Raw genomic sequence first — 22,585 nt, forward strand, 5'->3', positions numbered from 1 at the left:
TATCTCAGTAAAAACAATGTTAAAATGTTTAATGCATATATGTTGAATATTCTTGGATTTACATACTTCCACCAAAAAAAACTGATAAGCCCAAAATACCCATGTTGGGGTCTTGCTTGGAGTCACATTAAATACATAAATTAACCTGAGGAGAACTGATGATACAATGGGTTATCTTATTAGAAACATGTTATATCTCCATTTATTCATTTTTATTTAAATATTCTCTCGCTTACTGTATTGTTTTCCTTATATTTTTGCATAAACTTTAATTATATATTTTCCCCTCAATTTATCAGTGGATTGTTTCTCATGTATAGAAAAATAATAGTACAGTCATTTTAACTGGACTTCTTTATTTCCTTTATTTTTTTTCTCTCTAGGATTCTGTTGTTGCTGCCATTTTTGATCGTCTTCATTGAGAAGATCACTGAGAAACAGATAATATTATCATGTTCTTAGCTTAAACTGCCAAAATATCATTTTTAAAAGTGATGATGAAGTTTATTCAAGTGCTGTCCATCACTATCTCAATAAAACTGAGATGGAAAAAAAGCGATGAAGGTTAGTAATTCTGTCCTGTTTGTAGTCTTGATAAAACACCTTTAGAATTTACCAGTAAGTATGATGTTCGTGCTAATTTGAGAGAGCCACTCACTATCAGATTAAGATATTATCTGTCCATCCTTAGTTCTCCTTGAATTTTATCTTGGATAGGTATAAAATCTTGCACCTCCAGATACAGAAAACTCATCTCAAGAATTTATAAAAAGTTTCTACAGTTGATTTGTAAAGAACTTAGATAATTTTTTTCTGTATAGTTACAAATATAGTTTTATTTTTGTCTTTCATAAGAATTTTAGGTAGGTTTTACTTTTGGGGGTTTTTTTGCCTCTGTAATTGTAAACGTAGAACATTTTTTCCCACGTAGCAAGCATTTTAGGAAGCTTTGCTTCAGTGATCATAAACGTAGAGTTTTAATATTGTCTGTATGTTTTGTCAGATTTTGCAATCTGTGTTTCAGCTAGCACTGTATAATGAATTGGAAAACCTTCCTTATTTTTATATAGGGCTCTAGAATATGCCATGTTTTGGCATTACCAGTTCTTCGAACGTTTGAAAAAAACTCACACATGAAAGTGACTCAGGTCTTCAGCCATCTTGAAGATAATTCTTTTTGTAACATCTTCAGTTAATTCAAAGGTTGTTGGTCTATTCAGTTTTTCCTTACCCTGACTCAGTTTGAGCAATATACACTTTCCTCCAAAACTGCCAGTTTTCATACCCGTTAGTGTTAAGTATCATATTCTCTCAGCTTTTTATAACTACTATTTTAGTTAGATCCCATTTTAATTCATAACACTGTGTTTTGTATATGGTGAAATTTATTGCCAATTTCTCTTTTTTATGTACCCTGATTAATTTCTGCTTTTATCTTTCTTTTCTCTTGCTTCCCTTAGATTAATTTGATTATTTTCCAACTCTTTGATGACATTAACTCAGTTTCATTCTCTCTGATTTCTGAGAAATGCACTGAAAGAATGCATTCTAGTTCTAGTTTTAGCTTCAAATACGTAAGTTCTTATATATTCAGTGTTATCATCATTTTCAGTAATCTCTGCTTCAAATATTTTTCCTATTTAACTCAAGAAAAGAGACGTATTACTTAGGAATAAGGTTTGGCTGCTGTGAGAGTGGCTCAAACAAGGTAAATGTCCACGCAGGACTCCAGGGTGGAGGGCAGCTCAGTTTTTTCTATCTTGCTATCCCACCAATTTCCACAGTAAGCAGTTTCTACATCATGAGCTCAGATCCACATGCCAGCCCACAGAAGAAGCATAAGGGGGAAAGAACGAATTTGCAAAATACAAGTTGCACTCATCATTGCCACCCACATTAGAATTTAGTCCCATGGCTGCATCTAGAATCAAGGGATCCTGGGAAATGTAGTCTTTGGCTGGTTGGCCATGTGCCCAATTAAAAATTCTATTACCATGTAAAATGAAAAAACAGATAAACAGGGGCCAGGTATCAGTATCTGCCACAGAGAGTTTTAGAAGTATTTCCAAGGAGCTGATTTGTTTATTTTGAATTTTTATTTTTAGTTTCTAATAGTTTTGCAGTGGATGAAACAATGGGATTTGTATTCTTTCTAGTTTTTAAATTTACTGGCAGTTTTTATACCTTAATACAGGATTCTATAATTTTTCAATATTCATAGATAACTGGAAAAGAATGTGTTTTCTTTGTAGGGTACAAACTTTTATACCTATTTACAAATCAGCTCTCCTGTTTCCTGCTGTCTATTCTTAGATGAAGCACTTTGCCTGTCAGTTACATCCCTCCCAGGATCCACACCTCTGTGCTAGTTTCTTTTACTCATTTTCCAGTTTGCTACAACTTCTCTGAATAAATGCTTAGAGATAGCAGAGTGGTCGCAGATGACAGCTTCACACATCTCATTGCCATAATTCTGTCAAATGTACTTTAGCAATGGTTAGTTTGCTATTTTTCAGTGACATTTTGTACAAATGTGCCTCTTTAATAAAATATTAGGAGCTATAATTACTCAAATAATAGTAATAATAACTGGGCTATATTTCGCTATAAATTCTTGTTCCTGAAAAAATTCTGTATAATGATGTATTTTATAACAATACAATTTGGTTGGTTTTTAGATTAAGATTTTAGAAATTACTGTGCATTGTAGCCAAAATTTTTATACAACCTTTATATATTTTCCAGTGGAAAGAATAAGTAGCATTCCATTATTGTGGCCCATTTCCACTATTTTTAAATTTTTAAAATTATGTTACTATCCATTTTATTATTTTTTTAATTAAAGTACAGTCAGTTACAATGCGCCAGTTTCTAGGGTACAGCACAATGTCCCAGTCATGCATATACATACATACATATATTCGTTTTCATATTTTTTTCCATTAAAGGTTATTATAAGATATTGAACATATTTTCCTGTTCTATATCTGATTTTATATTTTCAATAAAACTGTATAAATTATTTTATAAACTATTACAATTTCACACCTGTCCCCCCAAAAAATGTGATGCTTTTTAGCAAATTCAAACTTTTTCATTTTATAAAACGTAACCTCTTATATGTAGGTCAAAACTGGAACTTGAAAATAATACGGAGACCTGCAGCTGGTGAAGAAATACACTAAAAACTCTGTAAAGTTAAAAATTATAAACCCTGAATTCTTAGTCCTAGAATGTGTTTTCCCAATGTCAGGTGAATAATCGTGTGTGTCTGGCACTGTGGTTCAACTGTAAAAACAGTGGAACTTCGCCAGGAGGGGGCTGTTGGGGGGAGGGGAAGAGGAAAGCAAAGAGGGGTGAAGAGGACATGGTTTTAACATCTGAAACTCAACTTATTATAATGAGAAACAGAGGAGACATGATGTCATACCACAGAAGGTGGCTCCACTATATTTTTTTTTTTCAGGTTGGCTTGACCTGAGGTTTCAACTAAGTCCAGATGGAAAGAAGGGAGAAATGTATGTATATATAGATATTCCAAGTTTGAAACAAAGACTTGAAGCAGGGGATTTCTCACTCATGAATTTAACATGCTTGCGTTTCACGCAGATCAAGTAAAGCCACCTCTCTCATCATTCTCTCCTCCTCGACTGCTTACCCCAAGCCTTTTAACCTCGCACTGAATCTACAGGATGCCGTCTGTCCTGGCTAGTCTCCTAACCCCTAGGGTTGGGGGTGGAGCGGGTGGTTAATTCCTACTGATGGGGGAGTAACATCTATCGCTTTCTCACCGACTCTAAGACCAAGACCCAGGTTTGGTTTTTTGTTTGGGGCTTGGGTGGGTTTGGTTTTCATATTTTAACATCTCTGAAACTGAGATGCGTCTTATAATGAATGAGGCTTCATAGTTTAATTGGCAAAAGTTTTGTTTGTTTGCTTACTTGCTTTTGGGGGGGGGTTTTGGGGGGTTTTTTTGTTTTGTTTTCCAGTGGAACATAAAATAATGCTGCATCTACTGTTAGTGTCATCTTAGAATTTACAAAATATAACTCTAATGGGGGTGACTGATGAGGCACATGGATTTGGCTTTGTTTTGCTTTGTTTTGTTTTTATCCTGGAGTGACTTCTCAGTTAAAGAAAGACCTAGAATGAAGTCCCCTGAGTGCTGGTCTGTATTGTGTGCAAGTTCATTTCTGTGATTGCACTGGATTGTGCAAATATAAAGCCAGCAGCTGCTTTTCACCTGCAGAAAGGTCAACCCCCCTCTCCCCAAAAAAAGCTCTAGGTAGAGAATGTATCAACTTGCAGAAGAAGTCCAGAATCTTCAAAGAGGAAAGAATGAAGACCGCAGCTCCCATTCCCCCAAAATCAAAGACCACGGAAATTTGGGATGAACCTGGGTGCCACTGAGCAAGAGATGCTGGAAGAAAGTGACAATGAGTACATCAAAGAAGAAATCATTGGGGTGGGGGGGTGAAGCCTCGGTCATACGCAGAAAGGCAGCTGTGGCTGAAAGAGGATGCCTACAGACTCAGCCGCTCTGGCATAGCGTTGACTTTTTGAGGAACAGTGATGGAGCTCAGAACACGGCAGTGCAGCCAGGTACCACTGCAGTGCTGGCAGGAATCCAGACCCTCAGGAGCATCTCCTCAATTGCAGACAGGCACCCATCGGCTGAGCAGGACCAGCCTTCCAGCAGCACAGCTCGCAACAGAAGCCAAAACCATAGCGCCAGCAGACTGATTCAACTTGCCAGTCCCTTCTCCCCACCTGACACTCTCCAGGCTTGCCTTGCACCCATGGAAAATTAAATGAAAACTGAGACACCTGCCAATCTCTGTACCCCAGCTGCCAGAGCAGACCACTTGCATAACAATTATGACGCACCAATTACAAACCTGGCACCAGCGAAGATACTTTAAAAAAGAGTTCCCAACAATCAATGAGAAGTTGTGATTATTCCAAGGAAACAGAGTCACAGGATTTAAAAAAAAAAAAAAAAAAGGTTGTCCAAAGACACAAAGCTAGTAAGTTAGTTAGTGGGGGGATAAGATTCAAACGCAGGTCAACCTGAGTTGGAAAGTCATGTTCTTTTCAAGACATCGAGCTGGTCACCTCTGAAGAGATGAGAACTCTCACAAGGACACACTGGCAGATCAAGCTCTTCAGAGGTCATCCACTGTGCTTAACTAGTTATTTTACACCTGGGTTGGATAATATAATCTGAGTTTGGAACATGAAGAGGAAGTATCAGATGGGCCTACAACTGGCCATCTGGTCCAGCGATGCACACACCTCCAGTCAAATTTCCTTGGGTTCACTGAGAACTGATCAATGCAAAGCTTGACAAATTTAGGAGTTCCTGAAAGTCTCTAAGGAGAGGTTTTCCAAATAACAAAGGAGATCTTGATTCTACTTCCTCTGGAGGAAACACTATAGGGAAGCCCTGAAAAGCTGTCTTTCAGAGCCTCTTTGTGTAAGTAAATAAGGAAAAGCAGAGGGGTTCTCACTAATCTAAAACCCATCTACTAAAGGATGGATGGGGCATCTCCAGAACTTTCTGGACATTGTACTCCTTAAGGCAAAAAAGACAACTAACACCACTGCCTTATTTTTACTTTTTTTCTGATTATAAAATATGATATGACCCTGTATGATGTGTGGAATACAAACAATTTGTATGAACAAGAGACATAATAATATTTGATTTATAATCTCCCAATGAAGTGATAAGAACTGTTACAGTTCAAATTTACTATGTTTCCAGTCATGGCCATTAAAAAATCATAATTAGTATCACACATGGAAATAGTTTTATATCCTCCTTCTTTTACTTAACATTACATCATGAGTTTTCCCCTAGCCATTACAAATGTCCACGATGTGCCAAGCTTGTAATTTTGAGTACAGGCCATCGGGTATTCTAATTACTAGCCTGCCTGCTAATATGGTCGTAGAGGAAAAGGGGACCAAAGGCAACATCCCAGATGAGGGTGTGCTTGAGAAGCAGTGAGAAACCCAAAAGGTATGAGTGGAAAACAAACAAAACAAAAATCAGAACACATTTACCCCAAACACAGGGAATATAGGTTAAACCAGCTGGGGATTTCAAAATCTATAGAGAGATTTACTGGAATAATGATACCCAGAGGGAGGGAGATTTTTATATACAGGGTGATTATGTAACTTATCGTTCAACCTGGGGACACTATGGATAACTGCCCTGGGACGACAACCGTAAACCAGGACGTTCCTATGGAAACTGAGACAAACAGCTGCCTTATTTATAGCCCTTTTATAGCCAATCAAGAAGATACAGAGGTGAAAGCTCTCAAGGACTCCCAGCCTGCTTGGACATTACTGCACTGGTGATAATTTCTCTATAGCATTGTTCCCTAGTGGTGGTGTCAGGAGTTCTTGTTCTGATCCTGTTTCACTTTCACTGTTAAATAGTATGGTACTCCAAGTCAGAAGCAATGTTTCAATATCATTAAAAAAATCTTAAAAAAAAAGAATGATCCAGTGAGAGTCATAAGGCAGAGACTAGAAATTTCCCAAGGCCAATGGTACACAAGTGTCTCCTGAGGACTCAATGCATTCAGCGGAGACAGTACATTATTACATAGGAAATATTAATTGTACAGTCTTCCTAAGGTCTCTGGACAGTTCTGTTAAAACCTGCATTTATCCCAGTGCATCATCATGATTCCAGGATTTCCCTTAGGTCCTTGCTCCATTCTCTCTCACAGGAATGCAAAATGGAGAATGAGATTTTGGTGGAATGAATGAATGAGGAGGAGTGAAAGACGGGGTTCATGTGCATGGAGAAACTCACATGGAGTCCAAAGGCGACAGGATGGCCAACCCCCACCGTGACTCCATCAGGACACAGGGAGCTCGTCTCCACTTGGTACTGTCTGAGGCGGAGAGACATATTGTTTCTTTGATGTAGACAGACTTCCCAGAGCCTGATTTTAAAAGGGATTTTTTTTTTCCTTTGCCGATATTTCACTGTTAGTGTAAAGAAATGTAACAGATTTCTGTATGTCAAGCTTGTATCCTGCTACCTTGCTGAACTGAGCAATTTTAATGAAGTCTTTTTCTGCTTCAATCAGCCAGAGTCCATTCTTGTGGAACACAACTAAGCCTCTAACTGATAAAACCGTTTAGAAACAGCATGCCCTTCATTCCTCCAGGAAGGTCCTTAAAACCTGTATTAAATCCTTATAACCAGAGCACATAGTGTTTCTCTTCTACACAGTTTTATTACTTTGATATGTGGAAAAATGTATCTAGAAAAGTTACTCTAAACTTAAAATAATTTTACAAATATATATATGCATGTATGGCTGAAGCATTGTGCTGCACACCAGAAATTAACACAACATTGTAAACTGACTGTACTTCAATTTAAAAAAGAAAGAAAGAAAGAAAACCAGAAACTCCCCCCAAAATAATAATTTTACAGGTAAGAAGGTGTGGAGAGGAACAGGAATGGGGGTGGTCAAATAGGACTTATCTTTAATCAGTAATGTTCTGATCTTTAATGAAAAGAATATATTTCTGTATTATATATGCAATAAAAATTCATTTTAGAAAATAATGCAACTTCAGCACCTAGCATGGACCTAGCACTGGTATTTATTCAATAACACTTGCTGGGAGAATGGGTCAAAGAAATATCAAGTAAGTCCAGACTGTTGTTCTATAGATGAAGCAGGTAAGACTGCAAACCCTGACCTGCTGGCCAGCATGCAACACCACTGCAGTGGCCTGGAATGTCAGGTGTCCATGTCTGAACAATATCTACATGGCAGTTAGGTAGTGGAAGGGAACTAACATGCATGAAGACATGGTCACACAACTTCTAGATGGCTGGGTACGTTTACAGTCATTAGTTGTAAGCAACAGAATAAATTATGGCTGAACTACGTGATAAAAGCTTTATTAAAGTTGCTGAGAAGTTTGGAGAAGCAGGTTGAAGAAATGACAGGAACTAGGGAAGACTGACCAGACTAACCCCAGAGCAGGTCACATCAGAGGAGCAGTCTAGCAGACTTTGCTGCCACCACTAAAAAAGGTTAAGCAACCTGCTCAAGATCACACAGCTAGGAAGTGGTAGAGATGGGATCTGAACCTGGACAGTCTGATTCTAGACTCTCATCACGGGTGTATACCACCCAGGTCAGATATGTGAGGTCCATAAAATCTATTGTACTGAGAGGTCTAGAAAGAATGTTTATGGTGGTATAAATGATTGCTTCATCCTCTTGCTGGCATTTTTTACGACCTCTTATATTTAATCTGAACGCTCACTCTCTTATCTGTTGGTTCTTTAACATCCCTTGTCACCATAGGACACAGTGAAGACATGGACCAGAAAAATATTCTCCTATCACATTTTGCATATAATGATATAATAATATACTAGTAGGAGGGAGAACTCACATGCCACAACATTAACTGGCAGTAAAAAGTGATGAGAAGTCTAGGGCACAAGATGGGAAAATGGGTATATCTGTCACCAAAATAAAGGAAAGAAAAACTTTAAATGACTTCATAACCAGTTTAATTAATGCAAATAGATGTTACTGCCTTAAATCAACCACACTCTAAAATTATCCTTCTCTATGTAGTATTTTGTGCAAACTCTCTCTATATATATATATAAAGATATATATAAAATAATGCTCATATATATCTATATAGATATGAAAAAATGCTTATCTATATCTCTATACAGATACAGATAAGCATTATTTCAAAGTAAAATACATGGTCCTTAGGCTCTGCAGGGTGTTTCCAGTTCCTTGATAACTCAGCTTTTTCAAAGGTCCTACACTATAGTACAAATTCTATTCTGTCGTGTTAGAGACAAACTCCAGTGGTCTACCACCTTTTCCAATGACAAAGCTTTCTGGCTGAGCGTTAACAACATTCTTTCTAAAAGACAGAGATCAGGAACATGAAGAAGACCCAAGGTAAACAGTGTGCACACACTTACTAAGCACAATAGAACCAAAATACGTTTGACAGCAGAGATTAACTCCATTTGTTACACTCTGGCCACTTATGAACCTAAAACATCAACTTCAGCAATTTTCACTGACAATTGTGAAAAAAATCACATCAACTTTCACCAGCCTAATCTGTTATTTAAGGGTGCCAGATCAAATATTTATAAAAGTAGAAGAAATTATTCACTACCGTTGTTTATTTTTTAGGATAGAGAGTACCTAATGGTGTGTGGAGCATATATCTTAAATAATCTATATCCTTTTGCATTCTTGAACAATTCTGGGGAAATGAGATAATTTTACACAGCTAGAAAAATGAGTAGAAATCTCCCCTAGTCTTGAAATGTTCTCTGGTCATATATTATACTTTCGAGAACTAAGAATAAAATTTCATGGAAACTATGACAGTCCCCAAAATGTTTGCAATGGAGCACAATTATTACAGTATACTCTAACTCTTCAGACTGTAGCAGAGAGAGCATCCTTGTTATTGGGACAGGACTAACTGGTAATACTGAGGCAGCATGATACAGAGGAACAAAACAGAAGTTGGAGATAGATCTGGGCTGGAAAACATACAGTCATGAACGCCTGTCTGCCCATTTGTAAGCTCCCCACCACAAGCCATTGTCTAAGGAGATAGAAACACTTCCTTCCTTCCTCAGGGACTATTTCAAAATGAATGAAAAGTCTGTAAAAAGCCAGGAGCTGCTTCAAAACAAGAGTTCAGCACAAACATTAAATTATTAATTCTCCTATGGGTTGCAGTTCATTTATTCTTGGCACAGAGATAAATATGATCATGTTTACCCAGTTTGCCGAGTGGACAATAACTTATCTATACAGGAGGTATTCTGTGTTTGCAACTTGGCTTGGAAATTCTGAGTATTACTAATTTTTGAAATAAACTATTATTTTAATCTTAGTGATTTGGCTAGTTTTGTTAAAATAAAAATTCACTCCATGTATTCATTTATTATTTGTGTCCCTCCAAATTCCAAGATGGACTTTAAAAGACTTAAAAGCAAATGAAAGATTAGTTGAGACATTGGGAGGATGTAGTAGAATAAGTAATTATACGAGAAAATGATACTGAGAAAAAATATTTCAATTGAACACAAGACTTAGATATTTCTGCTAAACAGAGGGAAATATAAGGCTTTGGTATAAATGGTATCTGCTTAACAATTTCTGTAGCAGCTTTTCCTGAAAACACACTGACATTCTGATGAAGATTCCAAAAACTATGAAACCAGCAATAAGAAGAACAGACTGTAGAATGGGAATGTGCGGAAGGAAAGGAATTTCCACTAATTAAAACATCAATGGAGACGGATTGAGAAAAAATAATTCAGGGATTCTCAAGCTCCGTTATGTGAAAGAAAGGGCTCTGCTGAGTTGAAAGACAACAGCGGAGACACTTCATCCTTCTGCTCTGTTCCTCCAGCTCCATACACGGACAGAGCTATAGCGAAGGCAGAAATGCAAGAGCTCCGATAAGAATGTACAACTCAGGCTGTGATATTTCACATGCTCCTGGGTTCAGAAAGGGGAGCTAAGAGAAAAGCAAGCCTCATTCCAGCAGGATGCACTCTATAAACGTACAGAACGCAATGAAATTTTGGCTAAGAGTCACGCAACGATTTAATACAAAGACTCAAGGAAAAGCCACTGATTTTGCCTGAGGACACAAACGCCAGGGCTGAACAGGTCTTACCATTTTTTTAAAACAAAGAAGAGAGAAATTTTAGTTTCAATTTTTTAACGAAATGAAAAGTTCAATTTAAAAAATTTAATTAAAAATTTAATTTTAATGTTTTTAATTTTTTAATCTAAATTTCTATAAAATTTAACACTTTCAATTTAAAAAAAAAAACAGAAAAAAAGAGTAAATAGGCCCTATGAAAAAAAGTACTGTATCACAAGGAAAAGATAATATCATTCTGAAAATCTAAAAGAGACCCACCTATCTTTGAAAATGATACTTGACGAGAATCAAAGGAAAATTTTAGGAAACTTGGCATCCTTAATAGGGCCCAAGAGGACACAGAGAATGTAAAAGAGAGAACAGGAACGAGTAAGAGTACAACACAGTGAGAGCAAAGGCCATAATTAGAGATAAGCAGGGGCTACAGGAGATACGGAAGAACAAAACAGAAACTCGCACTGAAACGGCAGCATGAAAATCAGCAATGGAGACGTTAAAGAGAAGGGATGACACGGGAAATAAAGCAAATGTGGAAAACAGCTTGAAGAGCCTTCCCTAGACGTAGCTGTAAAGGACAAGAGCTGAAAATTATAGAGGGCTTAGATGAAAATCTAATCAAAGAATCAGCGATGGTCACACCAACAAAATCAGAGCAATTTTAGAAGTCATAACTTAGTTCTGAGTTTAAAAACATAAGGATTAAAATATTCACATCAAAGGCAATTAACAAGTACAAAGTAAAATGACCAAAAAGGGACTCATGTCAAAATTCCTCCATTACAAAGATAAATTCTACAAGTTTTCAGGGGGCAATGGGATGTTACCCACAAAGAAAATTTTTTAAATTAAAAAATAAAAAATCACCACCACTACTACCAATAGAAAAAGACACTGTGCTGGCGTCAAAATTCTCTCCAATAAAAAAAAAAATGTCAAAAGAAAATAGAGAAAAGCCTATAGAATTTTCTGGGGGCAGGGCGTAAACTCATGGTACAAGAATGGCATTTCCACATGAGCAGTTATTCCTGTGTGAAAGAAAAAAATACTCATTCTAGACATTTCCTAAAAATCGAGAAAATATAGAATCCAAGTGTCTTTTTTTCTTAGAGTGAATTTTCCCTTTTTAATCACAAAATGTATAATAAATTTATTATTTTAAAAACCCAGTCCTCATTAGTATAGTTGTAAAAAGAAAAAAAAATTCAAATAAGCAATAGAAAATGTTAGAATCACCCATAAATCTATTCCCCAGTGATGACCTTCTCAGTTTCACTTAGCAATATGTCACAAATTGCTATCCATTTCATTAAAAATTCTCCTACAGCATCATTTGTAATGCTGGGGTTAGGGGTTAGAGGTCATTCCAATATAGAAAATAATGAATGATGGATGTGCCCCCCATTTATTTTACCAATTCCCTGTGACCCAGCTGTCAGTTGGGCTCCCCTCTGGAAAGGCACTGGTGAGGTCCAGCGCCCTCTGCCAACAGCCTGCACATTCCTAGGAGATCTACATTCCTTTGCTTACCTCTGGCTTTGAGCTCCAGCTCTCCACTGAGTTCACTTGGCTTGCTGTATCTGATCCTGTCACTTCTCTGCTTAAAACCTTCTGATAAATCATCTTCCATTGCCCTTGTAATAAAGTATACATTACTCATCTTGAATTACACGTCCTGCCTGCGCCTCCAGCCTTATTTCCAGACACTGCCCCCTCCCATGACCTTCTCCTCCTTCCGCCTATGTTCCAACAATACGAACAACTGATTTCAGTTTCCCAAAGGAGTCCAGTTCCCTTTTACCCCAAACCTGTAGCAAGCTGCTCACCTATAGTTCTAGGCACTTTGCTAGAGACCTAAAGGGCCTGGTCCAGAACAAACAAATAGATTAGTGGAACAGAATATGTAGCCAAGAAGACAGATTGTAGAATGCATAAGGATGTCATATGTTATAACATGGTGTCACACACCAGTGGGAACACAATGAACGAGCTGACAAATACTATCGGGAACACTGGCTTCCACTGGGGGAAAGACGTCAAAAATAATGAAGTGAAAGCCTCACCTAAAGTATATCATATTTTGTACAAAAATGGAACAAGCCAGATTAAAAAGTTAAATGGAGATATGAGAACATTAAAAACTAGACATAGTTATACAGCTGGTTATTTAACCGATCTTCAGGAGAGAAAGGAATTTCTGAGCATATACGCAATGGAGAAATCCCTAAAGAAAAAGTGTAACAGATCTGAAAACATGAAAATTAGACACTTTGGCCATTAGGGAAAGCAAAGAGCAGATAACAAACTGGGCTGTATATTTTCAGTTGTACGAAAGCCTTCTATGTTCCCGGGGCTCCCAGCTCACTCAGAGAAGAGGTCCAAGTCCACGCACCTCCAGCGCTCTGGCCTCACCTCCTCTTACACTCTCCCCGCAGCTCGCATGGCTTATGACCACGTGGACCCCTTTCCGCCCTTCACCCCTTCCTACGTGCTCCAACCTCAAGACTTCTGCTAGCCCTTGCTAGGCTCTCCTCTGGATGTTCTCTCTCCCCAGTTACCTGCCAATCTTGCTTCTGCATTGCTGCATTAGTTTTCTATTGCTGTTGCAACAAATGGCCACAAACTCAGTGACATAAAACTGCACAAATTTATTACCTTACAGTTCTGGAGGCCAGAGTCTCAAGATCAAGGTGCTAGCAGGGCTGTATTCTTTCCGGAGGCTCTAGGGGAAATCTGTTTCCATGTCTTTTTCAGCACCTATAGGCTGTCTGCACTCTCGGTTCATGATCCTCTCCTCCATCTTCAAGCCAGCAGTAGAGCATCTTCAAATCTCTCTGGCTCTGCTTCTGATGCCACATCTCCTGTCTCTTCTGCATCCCTCTTATGAGGACCCTTGTGATTTCCCTGGACCTATCTGGATAACCCAGGATAATCTTCTCATCTCGAAATTATTAACTTAATCATACCTGCAAAGCACCTTTTACATGTAAGGTGACCAACATGTGCCTGGGTTTCTAAGATTCGGAAATGGAAATCTTTGGGAGGGGGCATTATTCGGTCTACAGAATTTCCCTCCGATCTTTGCTCAAACACTACTTTATCAAAAAGGGTATGAGACACCTAAATAAAAAAGGAAGAGCTTCTGCTCCATCCTACACCTACCCTTGTCACGGCACTTTATTTCTCCACATAGTACTTCACACCCACTAATTTACACAATCTCCATCAGGCCAATGACTTTGTATTGTTTACTCATGGGTTCTCATAGCTACAACAGTGGGAAGCACATGGTAGGTGCTCAATAAATGTTTGTTGAATGCATAAATAAGAAAAAAAGTGACTTATTTCTAGGGCAAAAAAAGGGAAAAATACCAGAAGTGATAAATTCTCTCATATCAAGAAAGAAATAAAAAGGAAGGAAGGAAGGAAGAACGGAAGGAAGGAAGGATTGCTAACTCTCCTCAAATAGCTAATGAATTGTGAAAGTTTTCTATTATTGGTCCATGAAATTTTCACTGAATCATGAATTAGATTTTCCTTAAATTTCGACCAAGTCACTAGAAGTCATTGTAATGGAGGCAAGATGTGAAAAGTCTATACACTGATCAAGAACCATCTACTTCTTACACGATCCTCCTGCCTCTACAGTAATCTAAGGAAGGTAGTCCGAGCAAAATCAAAAAGGAGGAAGGGAAGAGGGTTGTTGAGCTCATGTGGCCAGTTCACAACAAAAGTCTATCACGCCATGATTTGTAGTCTGTTATTCAGCAGGAAGGAATCTTGGAAAAACAACCATCTTGTTCTTGGAATGTCAGAGAGAATCAAAATAATTCAAAATCCAATCAGCAGCTTTGAGCAAAACACATATTCTTTTCTTCTGCTAGTTTTGGATAATAATTCCTCACACAGTAGATTTTTATAGAACTGGAAACTCCTAGAATAATGAAAAAGTCTAGGAAAAACCTGAACCACACTGGCTTACTAAGATCCGGGGCTGGTGCAGGGCTGCAGGGTGTGACCAAGGGAGCGCGTGGGAGGGGGAGTGATGTGTGAAATGGAAGACTGGATTCTGGCAAGGGGAGTGCTGGCTCTGGGATTCTCATAGCAGAATAACGACATTTGAAACCTCTGCTCTTATTTCTCCTTAAAATGTATGAGGCCACACATTTGTTCCAGTCATTCTTGCTGCATAAAAATTATCTCAAAATTTAGTGGTATAAACTACAATGGTTTAGTTTTGCTCACAGTTTCAAGGGTCACGAATTTGGGAAAGGCTCCCACTTGGGGTCGCTCATGCAGGTGCATCAGACATCCACTGAGGCTGCAGTCATCTGAAGGCTTGCCCGGCTGAACATCCAGAACGGCTCAATCATGTCACTGCCAAGTGCTGCTAAACTTCTGCTGGGAGCTCCACTGACTACACACACCCTCTCCAGTGTGGTGCTCTTAGTAGTGAAACTTCTTACAGAGTTTCTTCTATCCTAGGATAGAATGTGGCTTCTTTCTCCCAAGAGGTAACCATGGAACCTCATGGCTTTTCTGAGCCTGCCCTGGAAAGCACACAACATCACTTCTGCTGCATTCTATGAATTACAAGTGAGTCACTGAGGCAAGCTCAGATTTAAGGGGAAGGGAATACTGATCCCACCTCTCAATGAGGTATGCCAAGCAACTGATCCTTTAAACAATCTTCAATCAGCTTGACTAACTGCTCCTTTCTTCCTTGGCATGTCCCACTTTAGACCTACGTGTTCCATGTTAGGGTGTTCTACTTGTTCTGTGTTAGGATGTTTAATTCTTACTTCATGGAATACACTGCTAATCCTTAGTGGTTGTCTCTGCACTTTATTTAGTGTTTATGGAAAACTTGGCTTCCCTCCAAAATTCACTGTCCAGTACAGGCTGAGGCTATGTGATGCTGTAGCTCCCTGTGTCTCCATACTGAATGGACTCTGCCAATAGATTTTTTTCAGAGGCAACTCTGTCTTTTCTAACCCAGTGATCATCTTTTGTGGCAATGGAAAAAAGAACAAAGGTGTTCCTTTAGGTTCCTTATCATGTGCATTTAACATGTCATGATGCTCCTTTTGAGATTCCTCAAAAGACTAGGAATAGATTTACCATATGACCCAGTAATCCCACTCCTGGGCATATATACAGAAGGAACCCTATTTCAAAAAAACATCTGCACCCCAATGTTCATAGCAGCACTATTTACAACACCCAAGACATGGAAACAGCCTAAATGTCCATCGACAGATGACTGGATAAAGAAGATGTGGTATATTTACACAATGGAATACTATTCAGCCCTAAGAATGATAACATAATGCCATTTGCAGCAACATGGATGTTCCTGGAGAATGTCATTCTAAGTGAAGGAAGCCAGAAAGAGAAAGAAAAATACCATATGAGATCACTCATATGTGGAATCTAAAAAAAAAAAATAAAACATAAATACAAAACAGAAACAGACTCATAGACATATACAAACTTGTGGTTGCCAAGGGGGTGGGGGATGGGAAGGGATAGACTGGGATTTCAAAATGTAAAATAGATAAACAGGATTATACTGTATAGCACAGGGAAATATATACAAGATCTTATGGTAGCTCACTGCAAAAAAAAAATGTGACAATGAATATATGTATGTTCATGTATAACTGAGGGCTTGTGCTCTACACTGGAAATCGACACAACATTGTAAACTGACCATAACTCAATAAAATAGAATTTAAAAGCAAAGATGTCACGATGCTCCTTTTGAAACTCCATGCACCATTTTCCTGGAGTGAGTACGCCACTATATTGTTATTTACTCACTTCATACCAATACTGTGAGAGGAGCAATTACTATGTCTATTTGAGCTGACTGCATTTAATTCTACCAAAAATTATCTCATGATATCAGAATAATACATAGAATTACTCACCAAAAGAAAATAGATGTTAAAAAAAAAAAAAAAAAAGGCTAAACATGTACTTGAACTGAGCCTGGACCATCTCCCAAATTTGTATGCTGAGTAAGAACCCTCTCCATACACCACTGAAGCCATTAAAATTATTACAATGTCCTAGGATTGGAACAGACACCAATGGCCTATGTAATTAAAGGCAATCAGCATAAAAAGGCTCTTGGACTCTGATGGAGGGAAGTTTACCACCATTTTAATAAAGAGGCCTAGTTGCTTTATTTATCTACTTCCTTCTTCAATATTAAATTTACAAGAAAAAATGAACACTTTAAAAGAAGCCTTGAAGATTTAATTTTCCAGCAGGCTTTGTCTTTAGGAGAAAAAAAAATACTTGGTTTTATAATACATTGCTACACAAAGTAGTTTTTGATAACATCTAAACTGTTTAGTTTGCTTTTGGGGACACATTTTAAGTCATCATTTATAAAGAGAAAAAAAAAAGTTAGTTGAACCATGTATTACAGTAACTCGGTGACCCGCTGATTCTGTGTACCGTGGGTTTACAAATGGTTTCTTTTGCGTTGCCACTGCGACATTTTTTTCCAACGAACTCTGTGCAACCTAATGAACATCTATACATGGGATATAAGGGGCCAGCTTGGCCTCCAGACTGCATTATGTGAACAATCACTATTCCTTAAACATTTATTTAACATTCACAATGAAAATATACATGATTGTATAGCATGAAAGGCCACCAGCCTAAGATAGGACCATCCTCTGGATCTAGATAAACAAGCACCAACAAAACCAGTGTTCTATGTCTGTGGCCTTGTAAGACTAGTTGCTAGAGTTTCATTCCTGCTTCTTCCCACCTCTTCTTCCCCAGCTCTGTTGGTTTCCAGGAGAATTCCTGGATGGCTCCAGAAGCCACTCTGCCATGGCTAAGACACCTCCTTACAGGTTGCCTCATTCAGCCACAACTGCTGCCTCTTCCAGCCCCTGCGCCTCCCACTGGTCTGCAGTCCTGGGCAGGAGGAAGGGCAAAAGGCAATGAGCTCATACAACTCAATATCAAAAAACAAAAATCTGATTAAAAAATGAGCAGAAGACCTGAACAGACATTTTTCCAAAGAAGACACACAGATAGCTAACAGGCAAATGAAAATACATTCAGCATCACTAATCATCAGAGAAATGCAAATCAAAACCACAATGAGGTATCACCTTGCACCTTTCAGAATGGTTCTCATCAAAAAGACCACAAATAACAAATGTTGGTGAGGATGTCGAGAAAAGGGAACCCTCACAGACTGTTGGCCAGAATGTATATGGTGCAGCCACTGTGGGAAAAAGTAAGAAGGGTCCTCAAAAAACTAAAAATAGAACTACCATATGACCCAGCAATTCCACTCCTGGGTATATATCTGAAGAAAATGAAAACACTAATTTGATAAGATACATGCACCCCCAATGTTCACAGCAGCATTTTTTTTTACAATAGCCAAGATACATAAGCAACCTAAGTGTTCATCAACAAATGAATGGATAAAGAAGATGTGGTGTATATACACAATGGAATATTACTCAGCCATAAAAAAGAATGAAATTCTGCCATTTGCAACAATGTGGATAGACCTAGAAGGTATTATACTTAGTAAGTCAGAGAAAGACAAATATTCTATGTTAGCACTTACATGTAGAATCTAAAAAAATAAGACAAATAAATGACTATAATAAAACAGGAAGAGACTCACAGACATAGAGAATAAACTAGTGGTTACCAGGGGGGAAAAGGAAGCAAGGAGGGGCAAGGAAGGGGTATGGGATTAAGAGAAACAAACTACTAGGTATAAAATAGATGAGCAATCAAGATATATTGTACAACACAGGGAAATAGAGCCATTATTTTATAATAACTTTAAGTGGAGTATAATCTGTAAAAATACTGAATCACTGTATTGTACACCTGAAACTAATATAATGTTGTAAATTGACTATACTTCAATTAAAAAAAAAGAAAAAAGAAGGTAAGGTAATTCTTTATACTACTCTTGCAACTTTTAAGTTTGAAATTACATCAAAATAAGAAGTTACCCCTGACAACCACTAGGTAAACTATACAAGTGATATGCACAAAAGCTTGAGAATAGATAAATCAAGATGAAATCCTAAAAAATGTCCACATAACTCCCAGGAAGGTGAAACAAAAAAGAGAAACAGAGGAATGAGAAATAGAGCAAACAAACAGAAAATAAATAATAAAAATGCAGACCTAAGCCCTAACATATCAATAATGACCCTAAAAGTAAATGTCTAAATATGCCAATTAAAAGAACAAAATTAGCACAGTAGGTAAAAATATATATATGGTCCATTAATATGCTATCTACAAAAAACTCACTTCAAGTATAAGAGCAGAGGTATGTTGAAAGTAAACAGATGGAAAAAGATGTATCGTGCAAATATTAATCCAAAGTCACCCTCCAAAAAAGTCAGTTGATGTTTAAAGCAAAAATAATAACACTCGCAGAGGTGAAATATGTGCCAAAAACAGCACAAAGCAATGGAGTCACTTCTCTCCTGAAGAACCTCCAGTGACTTCCCATTTCACTAAGAGTAAAAGCCAGAGTTCTTACAAAGTCCTACAAGTCCCTCTGCCAAGTGGCCCTGTGACTCTGTCACCTCTCCTACTGTTCTCGCCCCCTGCTCACGGTGCTCCAGTCACACTAACCTATGGGGCTATTCCTAGAGGATCGTGGACAAACCCCCCCCCCGGGGGGGCGGGCTTGAGCACTGGCGGCTGCCTCTTCCCAGAAGGTTCTCACACCCAGATGACCAGAGGCTAGCCCACTTTGAAATGAGGCTCACCCAAACAAATCTAATGACAGCTGTAACTCATGTACTCATCTCCAACCCCATTATCCTCCTCTAATTTTTTCATAGTACATATCACCTTTTTAACACAGCATATAATTTCCTTGTTTAGGTTAATTATTTTCTGTTTCCCCGTGCTAGGATGTAAGCTCCAGTAGAGTGTGGATTTTGCCCGTTTTCTTTTTAAATGTACCCCCAAGTCCATAGAATAGTGGCTAGTATATAATAATGGCTTAATAAACACTTGCTGAATGAACGGATAAATAAAAGACTATTTTAGAGGGAGGAGGAGAAAGAGAATGATGTTTGTGATACAGGACAGACATTATTCTGAGAACCCAGAGCACAGAAAGGGAAGACGTGGCTGAAGTAGGCAGTTCAGCCTCATATTAACCATTTGTAGAGAGAAGTATCGTGACAAGAATGGTCCTTTAAGAATATCAATTCCGCAGAGGTGAACACCTTTAACCTCAAACACAAGTCCATTATTCACAAAGAGGACACCAAGCAAGTGAGAAGGCACACACAGTTCTGTGTTAACCACATCCAAACTGCACATCCTCTGCTTAGAGTCACCTTGACAGAAGGGTAGCACGATGTTTGCACAAAGCACCTGGATGTGTGTGTCCAACATTTTCTATTCCTTTTATTCGTTTTTTAGAAATTCATTGCACACAAAATGCTAAAGCTAAGGGATTTGCAGATCATCCATTAGCGATAAGAAATACCTAGCTGCTGTTTGTTCATTTTGAACTAGCAGACATCTCCAGGCATAGGAGTCACCCAGAGTTGTAATGTAAATAGGTCATTTAAACAAGGAATTCAGGTAGAAAATGGAAATCACTGAAGTACCATTAATGCCCACACCAGCTTGCTTCATCTGGAAACAAGGAGGAAATACACATTCATCATCTGAGTTGATAGTAATAAGACACACCAAGATGTTCTGTCCTTCTACAAGCCGGTCGGCATCCTCCCAGATGAAAATGTAGCCAATCTTCAAGAACCAGCTCAAATGCGATCTCCTTCATGAAGACTCAACGATCCCCAAAGACAAATGAGGGTTGGCTCCTATTAGCCCCCTAGGGCTACATTGATATCAACTTGTGGCACTTGCCTTACCTCTCTGATACAGTCATGAGCATTCAACGTTGTTGCCACCACGAGGACAGGAATCCTGTGTTTTTAATCTTCTGAATCTCCGTTGGTGCCTCACATATATATCTAATAAATCCTTATTAAATTGAATCAATCAAATGCTTCCAAAATAGGCTCCCATCCGGTAGGTCAGCAAGATCTTTGTATACAGTAGGTATTCACTGAATTCACTTGACTGGAATCTCAAGAAGATTTATATTTCTGGCAACTTTTTGTTTCACTGTCTTGTCGGGCATTCCACCTCCACTGTTCTTCAGGAATGAGTGAGCTATTAAGTTTTACTTTACTGTACAAATTTTAGACTCACTGGCAAGTTCCCCTAAAACAAGTACGTTAGTATTTTCACTTAAATTACATCAAATCTACAGATTAGTTGAAGAAGTTTGCCATTTTTATGATCCTGAGACTTCCAACCCATAAACATGGTATGGATTTTAATGTTATTTTAATAAAATGTTTCAACTGTGTCCGTAAAACTTTGCAAATATTTGGTACATTTATTCCTGGATAATTTATAGTTCTATGTTATTTTAAATAGCATGTGTTTCTACAATTACATCAACTGCTGGTTGCTGGTAGAAGGCAATAAAATTGATTTGTGTATATTGATTTTTGTACCAAGCAAACTTTACTAAATTCCCTTATTAATTCTAATTTATCTATAAATTCTTTTGAATTCTCAATGAAGATATCATTTGTCAATAGTGATAGTTTCATTTCTTCCCTTCAAATCATTATGCCCTTTTTTCTTTTTCTTACCAAATTGATCTGGCAGGAATTTCCGTTTTAATATTAAACATAAATCATCCTTGGAATCTTCTTAATCTAAAAAGAGACAGATGTTTTTTATGCTTAGCCATTAAAAATAATGTCTGCCTTATGCTTTTTGAGGCCAATTTTAGGTTAGGTAGTCTTTTATTATTAGTTTGCAAATCATGAATGAAAGTTTAACTTTATTTTAAAAATTCTGTACTACCAAAATCATCATATTTTTACCTCCTTTTTTTGGTCAGTATGGTGAATTACAGTAAATGAAGTTTCTAATATTAAGGAACATTAGGCTAACCTGGCATTCCTGGAATTAATCCAACTTGGTCATGATAAATTGTTTTATATAGTGTTAAATTTGATTAGCTAAATTTTTTTTTTAGGATTTTTTGCATCATGGTTATGAGTAAGACGATCTATAATTTTTTATTTTTTTAGTATCCTGTCAAGTGGTGTATTATGACCATGTTATCCTCATACCAATCATATATTAGAAATTAAATTTATTATTAAATTTATACAGATAACACTTCAAACAGACAACACTTTATATATGAAGGACACACAATTAACTCAATAAAAGACATTCAAAACTGTACAGAGAAAATCATACAACTTTCTTAAGAGCTATTAATGAAAATCTTTTTTAAATGGAGAAGCATATACCATATTATGGATTTGAAAACTCAAAATTGTGAAGATATAAATTCCCTCAAATCAACTGATAGACTTACTGCAAACTCAATTAAAATCAGCAGGTTTCACGTGTGAGATTTGAAGAATCCTAAGAGATAGATGGTATTTTTAAGAAACAGGATTTGCTGACGATCTGGATGCAAAGTACTTAAAGACAGGAACCCCAGTTGATTTGCTCTGGGGGGAAAAATAACCCAGAAAAGGAAGCAGGCCAGTCCCTTGACTTCAGCTATCTAGACACAACCTCCCAGTTACCCTCTGTTGTAATTTTCCAAGTTTATACAAGTGATTCAAAATCCAGTGAAAGGCTTGGCTTTATGTTCGCTGGCCTTACTGTGGGTGGAATCTTAGAAATGCTAGTGTCTTACAAATATAATGTTCTCTTTGTTTGAAGATTTTGTTTTCTAACCAAGGAGATAATTAATTAAGCTTGAATTCTCCCATCCCCC

Source organism: Camelus dromedarius, chromosome 10 (assembly GCF_036321535.1).
Source record: "Camelus dromedarius isolate mCamDro1 chromosome 10, mCamDro1.pat, whole genome shotgun sequence".
Taxonomy (NCBI): Eukaryota; Metazoa; Chordata; class Mammalia; order Artiodactyla; family Camelidae; genus Camelus; species Camelus dromedarius.